Source organism: Poecilia reticulata, chromosome 13 (assembly GCF_904066995.2).
Source record: "Poecilia reticulata chromosome 13, P_reticulata-male-v2, whole genome shotgun sequence".
Taxonomy (NCBI): domain Eukaryota; kingdom Metazoa; phylum Chordata; class Actinopteri; order Cyprinodontiformes; family Poeciliidae; genus Poecilia; species Poecilia reticulata.
This window is the reverse complement of record NC_088842.1, coordinates 9,620,392-9,632,932: the sequence shown is the minus strand read 5'-3', so window position 1 is coordinate 9,632,932 and position 12,541 is coordinate 9,620,392. Positions and strand designations below refer to the sequence as shown.

Here is a 12,541-nt window from a genome sequence, read left to right as displayed (position 1 = left end):
TTAGTTTTCGAGCAAAAACACCTGATGTGTTCGCATGCAGAACTTTGCAGAGGTGACGATCCTGACCTTAGTTAGTTTCTGTTCGGGTTAGTTGTGGCTTTTTATGTCACAAACAGTTTTGAGTCAGAAAAGAAACATGTTATGTTGAGTACAAAAGACATTTTGACTGCTCATCTCTACTCTGGCAACTACATTACTCATAAGTCTCACAATCTTAACTAATTTTAAATGGAATACACGCAATTTTCCCATATGACGATGTATGACATTTTCTAACAAATCTTACATGTACTTAGAAAGTCCTTCAGATGTATTGAGTAGCAACACCTTGCTTTATGTCTCCGAAAATTAGACAACAACAATGGTGTAGTACGTTGGCTTTCAGACGGTGCCGCCACCATCCGTCCAACACTCCAATGTTTCGGCTTAAACATTCTCTATTACCCCAGCGCTAGTTCAATTTTCTTTTTTCATCAAGGCAGGAAACTATTGAGACTGTAGGGAAGGAATAAATTAGTTATTCACATTAAATAGTGTTGTTGCTGAATCATGATATTAATGCTAGACAGTAAGAATAAACCACCCCTTCCATTGGGATTGCCTCTATTTGTCTGTGGGCATTGGGCACATTCAAGTACAGACCACCATTATGTTCACCTGAGACCAGCCAGTGGGTCAGCTGCTGCAACGATGGGTTTGCATAACCAAAGAAATTCAGTACAAACTGTCAGACGCCATCTTATAGAAGCTCACGCTCGTCGTCCTCATCAGAGCCTCGACATGGCTGCAGTTTGTCATTGTAGCGAATTTGATTGGGCAAATGCTCACATTCGATTTTGTCTTGCACTGCTCTAGACCTGTCACAATACTCAATAAGTCAATTGATCACATGATAAATTAAAACAAGCAATTTGGCATGACATATCGTTTTTCTCTTTTCCTCTCTTTCTACCAAAAACTGGACGATAGAGTCTTCAGTTTGGTGTTTTTTTGTTTCAACTAGCCCAATTTTATTTACAGAGACTTCATAATTCATTTTATTTGTTGTTTACTTCCGTCCATCCATCCGTTTTCTGTCGGGAGGGGTGCTGGTACCTACCTCCGGCGAGACATTTCGGGCGAGAGGCGGGGTCACCCTGGACAGGTCGCCAGTCCATCGCAGGGCAACACAGAGACAGACAGGACACACAACCATGCACACACACACACACACACACACACACACACACACACACACACACACACACACGCACACCCACACGCGCACACACACGCTCCACGCACACACACGCACGCACACACACACACACACACGCACACACACACGCACACACACACACACACACACGCACACACATGTACGCACACACTCGCTCTGAAAGAGACCTTACAGAGACCAATTAACCTGAGAGTCATGTTTTTGGACTCTGGAGAGAACCCGGGTACTGCACAGGGTGAACATGCAAACTCCGTGCAGAAAGACCCCGGGCCGGGAATCAAACCCAGAACCTTCTTACTGTGCTACCCACTGCACCACCGTGCAGCCCTGTTGTTTGTTTATCTTGGATATTTCAAATGTCTTCCAGTGTTAAATTTTAAACTGCAATGAACATCTATTGATTTCTGAGAGTGTGTTCTTGCATTCTTTTGCCATTAGTTGAAAATTGTCTCAAAACAACAATATTATCATTTATCGCAGTAACTTCTGGGACAATTTATCGTCCAGCTAAATTTGTTATTGTGACAGGCCTGGGTCACACCAGATACTGACTGGTTTCCTGACCCATTCTGCACATTTCAGAATGCCCTTTTATTGACACCTGTCCTTGCCACACCTGGGAGGTGGCACGTCACAGATTTAGACAGATTTGCGAACAATACGGGAGAGAAACGGATCTGTTGTAAAACTTCTGAATCTCCGAGTTCAGCTCACGACCAAGTATTGCGTCTATATTTATGTTCAGTGTAACTCGGTCTCTTTGTTTTCACGTTGGAGCCACGTAAAAATCTTTTTCGGACATCTCAACGTCCAACTAGCTTACAAAGAGTAATGCCAGTTCTGATTCAAGGTCGCCTTCGTACATCTAAAAGACTCCAGTATCTTTTACACGAAGACGGTGTGGTACTAAGATCATAACCCCCCAAAAAACAACAAAGCCAAAGAATTTCCTGCGTGATGCTTAATAGATCACACATTGATGGCATGATGTACAACTTCTGCCAATCAGTTGCAAGTAAGCTGAATATTTGCTACATGTCAATCCCCTCTTTCTGTCTGTTGGTACAACTTTCAATCCCATAAATGCCTCAAGAGTGACTTGGTGGAAAAGCATCCAGTTTATTGCCCGTCTCATCTTTATTCTGTTGAGTGTCTCTCTCGATCTTTCTCTGATTCTCCGAGGCCCCTCCTAATCTCTGATAAGGCTGATAACTGGGATGGTTATCACTGAGTGTACAAACTGGCAGACATAATGAGAAGCCACCTACTTGCTGTAAGCAGTCAGGAAAGCTAAAAGTGTATTCACACTGTTTAACAAGACGTAGCCAAATAAAACAACGAGGAGACAAAAGGAGTTGGAAGCAAATCTGAGCCAACAGTGGGAAAACACACACACACGCACACACACACAAAGAAAGGGACGTGGCAAGGCTGCAGGTTTCTCATTCATAATAACACCAGAAGTGTCGACACATCGGAGGGCACGGAGTCATCTCTTGGCCTTATTTATTTTCCGTGACTTGTGCTCACATAAATTTCCCCATGTTGCCTATCTTGTAGAGCTAGTTTAATCAGAAAAATAAAGAAAAAAAAACCTCTTTAGCCTTGAACGCTACCAAACAAATAGCCGTCACGTGTGCACATGAACACAATTCTCCTGGAAGACTTTTAGAGCGCACATCTAAATGTTCATTCAGTCTTTTCATTGTTTCTTCTCTGGGGCTCCAGCCTCTGGGCTTGTCTAGTCGTTTTGGGGTGTGTGTGCCTGCAGACCATATGGGCTCTGGGGGCTTAGTGGACTCCCAGCCAACCCCTCCCACCCCCGCTTCCTTTGGGGTTCCTAATGTCTGAGGGGAATTCAGGAAAGGCACCCTCTCATGTCTTCAACCGGTTCAAACTTCCTGTGGATTTTATTTATTTATTTATTTTTTGAAGCAACCATAACCTAACGCTTGTCTCAGCACAGAGCTAGCTTGGTTTGTTGTGTAATTATGTGGTTCGTGATTTTCGTGGATCTCAGCAAAGATCCAACAACGGGGCAGATGGCTCTATCTCGCTTACCAGTGTCTGGCTTTCTCAACTTCCTCCCTGTCACATTTTATGCACGCGAACGCAACGCGTCTGCGTGTGAAGCGTCCACGTGCGAGCCCGCGTCTCTTTGTGTCAAAGTATGAGTGTTGAACGTGTTTCTTTAGGAATATCTACTCGGTGTGGACCATATGGTATACCACTGCCTGCTGGGCAAAGATAAATCCTGCATGAAAAGACAGCAGCGCACACACACACACGCACACATGCATACACACACGCATGCACGCAAACTGTTCTCACAATTAGACCAACTTCAGTGTGGTTTGCTTGCATTGTGCGTTGTAATTAGTCTGCACCTTTTCGTCTCTTGTTGCATAACAGCAGAACCCACCGGGCCTGTGTAGTCGTCATCTGTTGGTCTCTCTTCGTTTCTCACTCTGCTCCAACTCCATCATCCTCCTCGTCCTCCTCTCCTTCTTCCTCCCCCTCCTCTTCCTCCTCTCTAGCTGATCTGATTTCTGCCTACCTGCCTTTGCTTGTCTATTTCCAGGCAACTTGCCATGAGCCTACCTGAGTCATGGAGCCTCCCCTGAGCCATAGCTCAGAAATCAACTTTGTGTATTTCCTTTTTTAGCCCCCCTTGTTCTTACCATCTATTTTCCTGGCTGTATGTGTTTTTCCACCTTTCTCTCAATTTTTTTTTCTTATTTATATTTAACTTTTTTTTAATACATTTTGGAGGCAAAGGCAAAGTTACTGACACAGAGGAAGAAGTGCATGTGTTTGACTCTGCAGAACGGGTGTGACTTTACTGTGAAATGTCTGCAGGTTCTTCCAAGGTCTGCGTTGTTTCCTGGGTGTTTCTGGTTTTCTTCCCAGACCATTGGGTGTCTTAGCAGACATGTCAGTAAGTAAACTTCATTTGGGGTTGAAATGTACACTCCCTCTATGTACATTTTTTTCCCTGTTTGATCGCTAAACTTATCTTGTCTTAGGCCATTTAGATCTACCAACATTATGGCACATTTTCTAAGTGTCAAACGAATGATGAGATGATTTTTATATATATATATATATATATATATATATATATATATATATATATATATATATATATATATATATATATATATATATATATATATAGTGAGATTATTATTCCTATATTATTCCTTTAATAAGATTTTAATTTGGTCTGGAAGAAACTTCCAGCAAAAAACAGAAACAGAGTTTCCTTAAATCGAGGCTAAAACCCACCTGCTTAGAGTTAGCCTTGGTTTATAATAACTGGGACATTGACCAACACAATTTGATGCATCTTTTCTTGATCATTTTGACGATGCTATTTGACCAAATGTTTATTGCTGTTTCATATTTGGTTACTGTATTTTAATTTTATTTTATGTAAGGCACTTAGATCTGCCATTTTGCTGAAACGTGCTTAAGAAATAAAGTTGACTTCATTTATTGACATGTTATGGTTTTAATCACATAATTTAAGCTAAAAAAAAAAGGAAGATTACAGGATGATTTTAATTCTTGGAGACCCCGTTATGTGGTCTGATGAAACAAAAATGAAATTATTTGCTCATAATAACCCATTGCTCTACGTCTGTGTAGCACAACGGCAGCAGCATCGTGTTTGGCTGCGAGTTTTCCAATTGGACGGTGGCCCTGAACGCACCGCTAAGAGTTACAGAGTTTGGAGACAACAAAGTCAAAGTTTTGAAGTAGCTCACACAAAGTCACCCCCCTCTCCACATCGGTCCTGGCACAATGAACAGTGGACATAAGGAAAAAAAACACACACAAAAAAACCAACTCCAAATGTGTTTGAAGACATTCAGTTCATTTTTCAGACACACCTCTGCTACTACTTACATCAACATGGAAAAACACAGACCTGATGGCTGCTGAACACGGTCTTAGCTTAATACCTTCCTAGCGCCGTGCAGCAGAGCCAGACTGCATTCAAAAATAAAAAGTAAAAAAATAAAAGGAAGGTCGCAGAAATCAAAAACACTCCAAATCTCCCACACATCTCCAGTCAGGCTTTCTCTCTCGTATATAGGCGGCTCGCAAATAAAGCGATTTACCTTGGTGTCTCTCCACACACCGGGGGGCAAAACAATGCAGCGCCGTTTCCTTTAGAAATGTGTGTGTGGTGGAGGGGAGACGGACTGTAAAACCCCGGTGGCACAAATCATCCACCCCCACCGCTGCATCTTGTGCCACAATGTGTCTCCTAACTGTCTAACATGGTAACATGGATGAGGGCACAGCAGGGAGAGAAACAGAAAGAGACACAAAGGCTGGTGGTGCTGATGGTGGAGACAAGCTGGTGAACTGGTGCTGCGTCTGATGTTCTCCTACAGACTGATGGAAAGCAGGGATGACATAAGAGCCAGGCAACCTGAGGAAGGGGAGGTTAAGGATGCAGAGGCGCGCTAACAAAAGCAGCGGCATTTTAATATGAAACAGAATTTCAGAGTTTAGTCGCCATGACAACAGCACACTTACACCACCGTTTAATTGCTGCTGACTGCAGTTGTCTGCCGTCTCTCAATCTGCTGGCAACATGTAGAACCTGTTATTACTGTAATTTGTGGGCAAGTATAAGCTGGCACAGAGCCGCTCGGCTTCATATTTATATGTATTTGTATGTGTCGCAGACATAAAAGGGCAATCAGGGAGCTTTCACGCAACTTGTAGTCCGTCTATCTTACAACATGAATGATCGTTCGCCGTATTTCAGCCCACTGCGGAATGTCTCATTGCCATAATGTAGTTGGACAAGTTGATTGAGCCTTTACATTATTTTGTGAAGTATTTCTTCGCCGCAGAACACCAGAGCGGCACTCTGCATGCTCTCAAGTTCATTTAGCCTAAGTGGATGAACTCCTTCACTGGAGGCGCAGACTGACCCCCGTCCCACAGGGACTGATTCACCTTACACCCATATGTGAGGATTTCTGTTCAAAGAACTGAGTGTTTAATAGGATGCCATAGTTTTTTTTTTGTTTTTTTCAAATGACTGTATATGGATTGTTTTTGTGCAACAAGACAATTTCCTTGTGTTTCATTACAAATGCTATGTAGTAGCATCTTGTAAGCAAGAAAATGGAGTTCCAACTTTAACAAAAAAAAGGTTCATTTGTCGCCCATAATCAAGTTACGTTTGTTTTATTTACATTTTCTGTTTTTTTTTTTACATGACAACTTAAAAAACGTATTTACTTGGATGAACTTAATTTGATTATTTGTAGCAAATAATCAAATTTGCTACAAATAATCAACAAGTCGATAAAGACAGAATCTAAAATAGTATGCTTGAAATGTCTCCATTTCAAGCATTTACAGTCAGTATTGATGCCTCTTTTAGATATAGATATTTAAATCTGTGAAGCCCAGAGCAAAATAAGAGAAATGATTGGAGTGTAGATGCACCAGTCCAAAATATTTCCCTTTTCATTACAGAAAGCCAGACTTTCTTGATTATATGTAACACTTTTAATTACAAACTAGAGGAATTTTGCTGACAGGATGCAGCCACTTTGATGCCACACACTCAAAAACTCAATCGAAAAAAAAAAAAAAAGCCAAAACAATAAGGATGGTTTCCCTCTGCAGATCAAGTTGAGTTCAGATGACGTAACAGAACAGATAGGTCTGACACACATTTAACTAAAAAGGCTCCGTTTCTCATCTCTCCACTTTCGTCTCGTAACGTTCTTCAAGTAAACATCTCTTTGACCGCGCAGGGCCCAGAACATGTGTGTGTGTGTGTGGGGGGGGCACAGAAAGCAAAGTGAGGGGGGAAAGAGGGGGATTGCAACACGCTTGGCGAAAGGCAATTTACTGTTTCTAAAGGTGCAGAGCTCTGAATGTGTCTCATGCTCCCTGTGGGTTATTTGTCTATTTTCAGAGAGCTGTAGGCGGTGCGGGGAAAGTGTTCAGGCCAGGACAGGATGGAGGTATTCTCCTAGGCTTCAAACAGCTGGAATGAGAAGCAAGACGAATGTGCAGAGATTATCAACAATCACAGGCTGAAGTGGATATCTGACGCGAGACAAGATGAGCTCACAGAGAATGTCGCATCTCTCTTCCCATCGCCGAATGCCTTTGTAGCAGATTTCAACAGGAGAAAAAAAAGGGGGATAATATCAACTTTTATGTCAAGATGAAGCATTTTAAATATTGGGGGGAAAAAACCCAATAAATGACACAAATTTCATCCTGTGTATGAACTTACTGACAAAATCAATGAATATTTATGCTTTTCATCAAATACATTAGCATGTTTACGGCAATGGTTGAGCGTTATTATAAAAAAAAAACCATACTAATGCTTTTAGTGCTGAAAAAAACAACTCTAGATCAACATTTGGCAAAAGTAATAGAAACAACTAAATATGGAGGTCATCAGAAGCATAAAAAGTTTTTTTTTTTCCATCAGAAAACACTCAGCTGTACATTCCTGTGCACTGAATTCATTTGCTTATACCCCCCGGGGAATACACACACACACACACACACACACGCACACACACACACACACACACGCACCTACACACACACACCCACGCACACCCCCCCGCCCCCACACACACACACACACGCACGCACGCACACACACACGCGTGCACACAAGCAAACCCTCTTTCTCTCAAACAGAAACACTCTGCAAACTTCTGGCTATGTCTGAGCCTGCACTCCATAAGATAGGCATGGGTTGCCTGATAGCATTGTGACCGTTGACAGGAAACTGAAACAGGGTGGGATGGTTCGGGGCCACAAATTTGCATGCCTGTTTGTGCCGCTACGTACGCGTTTCGGTGGTTGGACGTTTGCCCTCTTACCCTCCTGTCAAACGCAAGCCAAACGCTTCCCCAAATTCAATGTTTTTTTTGTTTGTTTTTTTCCCCTCCCCTCTTTCTGAATGCTGGTAGTCATTCCTGAAATGACTGGGCTCTTGTGCTCTGCATGAATGACCGTGTCTCCCTAAAACCAGAAAAAAGAGAGAGAGAGAGACCGTACTGTAGGACAGTCTGCATTCTGCCACTTGGCCACCAGACGGGACAGTGGGGAGGCTGTACTGGGAGGCGTTATTGTGTTCTGGTGAATAGAGAGCCTGTCACAGACACACAAACACAGCGGCCCAGTGGCTGAGCATCTAGTTTCAAATGCTATCTTGTCTAATAATTTTTATGCGCTGTTTTTGTACAACACAGATAGTATTTCTACGTCATATGTAAAAAAAACAACAACAACAACAAAACTGACAAAAGAAAACAACTGAAAAATGGTTTAATAAACATAAAGCTCAAAAATGAAATGTCCTTTGCTGAGGTGACTAACAGATCTCAGTCCTGCATTTTGATGCTACTTCACTTTTTCACATTTTGTCACGTTATTACTTCAAACTACATTGTATTTTTTTTATCATTATTTGACATCAACCATCAAGAGGCAGCACGCTAGCATGATGTGCAGGAAAAAACTGACATGGCTTTTACTCACAAAACATCTTCTTAGTGTGGCATGCATATGTTTTCCACTCTGTTTAATTTTGTGCTACAATCAGCTTCTGCTGCCATTACAGCTGCAGTTCTTTTGAGATATGTCTCTTTGTATGTATGTCGATTTGGTTTTGGTTAAAACCACTGGAGTGACAAGTTTTACAGTAAGTTACAGTTGAGTCTGAATTATTATTAACTAATTAAATTATACAACAAGCTGAACACTTCTGTCACAAGCTGTTTCCATCAATGCTTTTTTTTAAACTCACATTTTGAAGTATTGCATTAGAAACAGTTGATGGAAACTGCAAAATCCCAAAAAACTTTCCCAGGATAGGGGTGGACAGTTTCCATCCACTGGTGGATGAGGGGAGGTCTCTCTCCATTTTGTGCTTCATGCTGCTTTTCAACCCCTGCATCTTGTTTATCACAGCCATGCGTAGCGGCAACCTGGCCTAGTTGTCTCCCTTCAAACTAGCAGATGGGTCGCATTTTCTTTCCTCTTTCTCTTTTGCAAAAAAACTCTATTTTTTTTTTTTTTTTTGTTTACCAAAAAAAACACCCGTGTGTACGGGACCTCAGTTAATACATCTCATTTATGAGTTCTGTTTCACTGTACGTCTCATCCACATAAACATAAAACGTAAACCTTTATCTTAAAAACGAGATGTCTTCCAGAAATCCGTGTTGCATCTCACCCAGAAGAAACTAGAGACCAACTCCTCCTCTCTCCACGGATTTCGCAGCTCATCACTAAACGCAACTTTTGGTGGGGAAAAAAAAAAACGGGGGGGAAGAGGGAGGATTTGGTCACCTGTCTTACTTTGACAGGTTTCGAGCTGAGAAAGTAAATGGGGTGTCGTGTTGAAGAGCTCCATTAGCTTGTGTAGGTGACAGTCAAACAGCTCGTCTGGGAGTGGAGGCTCTCTTCCAGTGCATCGTCCTTAAGAGAGAGGTAGATAAGGAGGGGTTAGCTTAGCGTGGCGAGATGACTCATAATGTGTAGGAGCTGGAAAAATAAATCTGGACCCCCAGGCTCTTCATTTCATCTGGTACTGCACGGCAGAGAAACTCACAGAAATTATTATAGAGAACAATAAAAGTAAAAGTAAAAGTATCTATCTATCTATCTATCTATCTATCTATCTATCTATCTATCTATCTATCTATCTATCTATCTATCTATCTATCTATCTATCTATCTATCTATCTATCTATCTATCTATCTATCTATCTATCTATCTATCTATCTATCTATCTATCTATCTATCTATCTATCTATCTATCTATCTATCTATCTATCTATCTATCTATCGCTGTGTGGGTGTAGTAAATGTAAGTCAGCAGAGGTTTCACATTGTTCTCAGATGAAGAGCAGCCATCTGCATTATTATGGCACAAAACATTAAATATCCAAGGGGATGAATAAATACACACAATCATGAATGTGATGTATATTGCACTCCACCTACGCAAAAAAAAACAACTCATTAAAATGTCCATATAATGTTTTGTACGTGCTAATGAGACTTCAAGTTAAAAAAAAAGATATGTACCGCCAGCAGATTTAGAATTAAAATTGTTGTTTTTTTGTTTTTCTTAAGTCAATCAGTAATGTTATATTTGAGACAGACTTTTCTCAAAAGATTTTAGAGCAATAAAAAGGAGTTTCTGTTTATGACCTTTTATTCATGTTGCCTTAAAAAGATATTTACACCCCTCCCAAATAATATGAGTGAAAATCTAATTTCTTGCATTATGGCGTCAAACTCATCCGATATATATATTTTTTCCTTTTGAAGATTCCTCTTATTTGTTGAGCTCAAATTATTTCATCAGGAAGGTCCCATTGGCATTACCCAGATATTCCCTCCAGATTCATTCATTTGTTTAATCAAGACCTAAAACCATCATTATGCCCAGGAGTGGATTTAAACAAATTCAGTTTATTAGTTAAATAAATAAATTCTACTTAAGGTTTGGTACAGCTGCAACAAAATGCCAACGGTTGAATTTCTCCCCCCAGTTTCCTCTTTGAATCAGTTTCTAGTCACCAGGCAGGCTGTGATTTGGATCAAGGATAACACACACAAAAAAAAAAATCTTTTTTCCGTAGAAGGGAAAATACAGCAGCAACAACAACAAAAAAGAAAAGAAAATGTGGTGTTTAAATATTTGGAGAGAGAGAGAGAGACGGAGAGAAATAGCTAAAACAGAAAGGGTCTCGCCTGAGAAGGAGATGATATGAGCAGATGATCGGGAGCGGGACGCTGCCAGATTTGTCAGCAGCAGACGTGGCGCGTTGGACAGCGCGTGTCGTTCAGAAGTATTCTGGGAAACTCAGGAACAGCGGATCTTTGGCAGTCTGTGAGGTGTGAGATGGAAAAAAAAAGCTGACAAGGAGCGACATCTATATTCAGAGAAGCCTGTCTGTCCATAAGTGACTGAGTGACAGGGAGGTGGGGTGTGTGAGATGGATGGATGGGTCAAAGAGGCTTTGTGAGGCCAATCGAGTTCAGCTTGATGCACGTATGAGTCGGGCAGATCGACGAAGTCAAGCCGGATGGTTTCCTCACTTGTCACAGTATCAGTAGACTTAATCAGTACCTTGAAAATACATCCAAGAAAAAAAATGAAAGAGGAGAAAAACTGTCTAAGGGCATTTAACGTGGAGGAGGGGCTACAACAAGCCTTTGGTGTGGTATGAGTAAGATTTTAAATTGCAGAGGGGCTCAGAGGAGCAGTGTCGTATTTTTGCTTGTCTACAACACGTAGCTGTTTACCTTAAAGTGAGAGACTGAAAATGTGTGTGCCGTGACTCTGTGTTGTTTAATATGTATACTACACTGCCAAAAGTATTGAATTTATAAATGCAACCATTAGGAGTGACAGTCACATCAATAAACAAGTCAAGTCAGGTTTATTTGCATAGCACAAGGCAATGAGGCAATTCACAGTTCTTCACATCATAAAAACACAACATGAAAAGTCGTAAAATCATAATATAGCCACCAACTGAGAAACCAGTAACAGAATCTTAAATGTTTTCGAGTATCATCGAGTGCTGGGTTTTCAGTCCAGATTTAAAGGAACTCGATGTTTTGGCTGTTTTGCAAGTTTTCTGGAAGTTTGTTCCAGATTTGTGGTGCACAGAAGCTGAATGCTGCTTTTCTGTGTTTTGGAAGAGCCGTGGAGGTAGGGAAGGTTGACACAACAAGAGGAGATCTGTAATGTATTGTGATGCAAATTCATTCAGGGATTTGACACTTTGGGATGCAAGTCAATGTGACTAAAGATAAAAGCCCGGATGAGTTTCTTCAGGTCTTAGTCCTTTGATTGTAGAAATGTTCTTCAGGTGATAGAAGGCTGATTTCGTAACTGTCTTTATGTGGCTCTGAAGGGTCAGGTCAGGACCCAAATTTTGGGAATGATCAGCAGTTTCTAGCTTTCTAACAAAGGTGTATAAAATCAAAAGCTGAGTGCAAAAACTGCTCATACTGTCCAAACCCCAGAGAGGCTAAAGACCAGGCCTCTCTGGAGAGTTAAGTCAATTAAAATGTGGTACACTGAGAGCATGCCGCCTGCGCATTGCCCCCATTTGTAAGATATCCTTTGCTAACCATTCCATTATCAACTGGGAACATCATCAACTCATCCAGAGTGCCAGGAAGATGAGGAGGATAGTGTGCAAAAGCTGCCCATCGTCTACAGAGTCAGTAGCTACAGACCTCCAAACTTTGGACGGCCATCAGATTAGATCAACAGTGCATAC

The 12,541-nt window shown here is 41.3% G+C and overlaps 1 long non-coding RNA gene across 1 annotated transcript; it reads left to right on the top strand.

The window, feature by feature from the left end:
• Window positions 1-4,379: 4,379 nt before the first annotated feature.
• Window positions 4,380-7,484, top strand: LOC145554534 (uncharacterized). The gene is made up of 2 exons (XR_014090506.1): window positions 4,380-6,212; window positions 7,176-7,484. It is a non-coding gene; the product is annotated as an uncharacterized LOC145554534 (long non-coding RNA).
• Window positions 7,485-12,541: the final 5,057 nt, after the last annotated feature.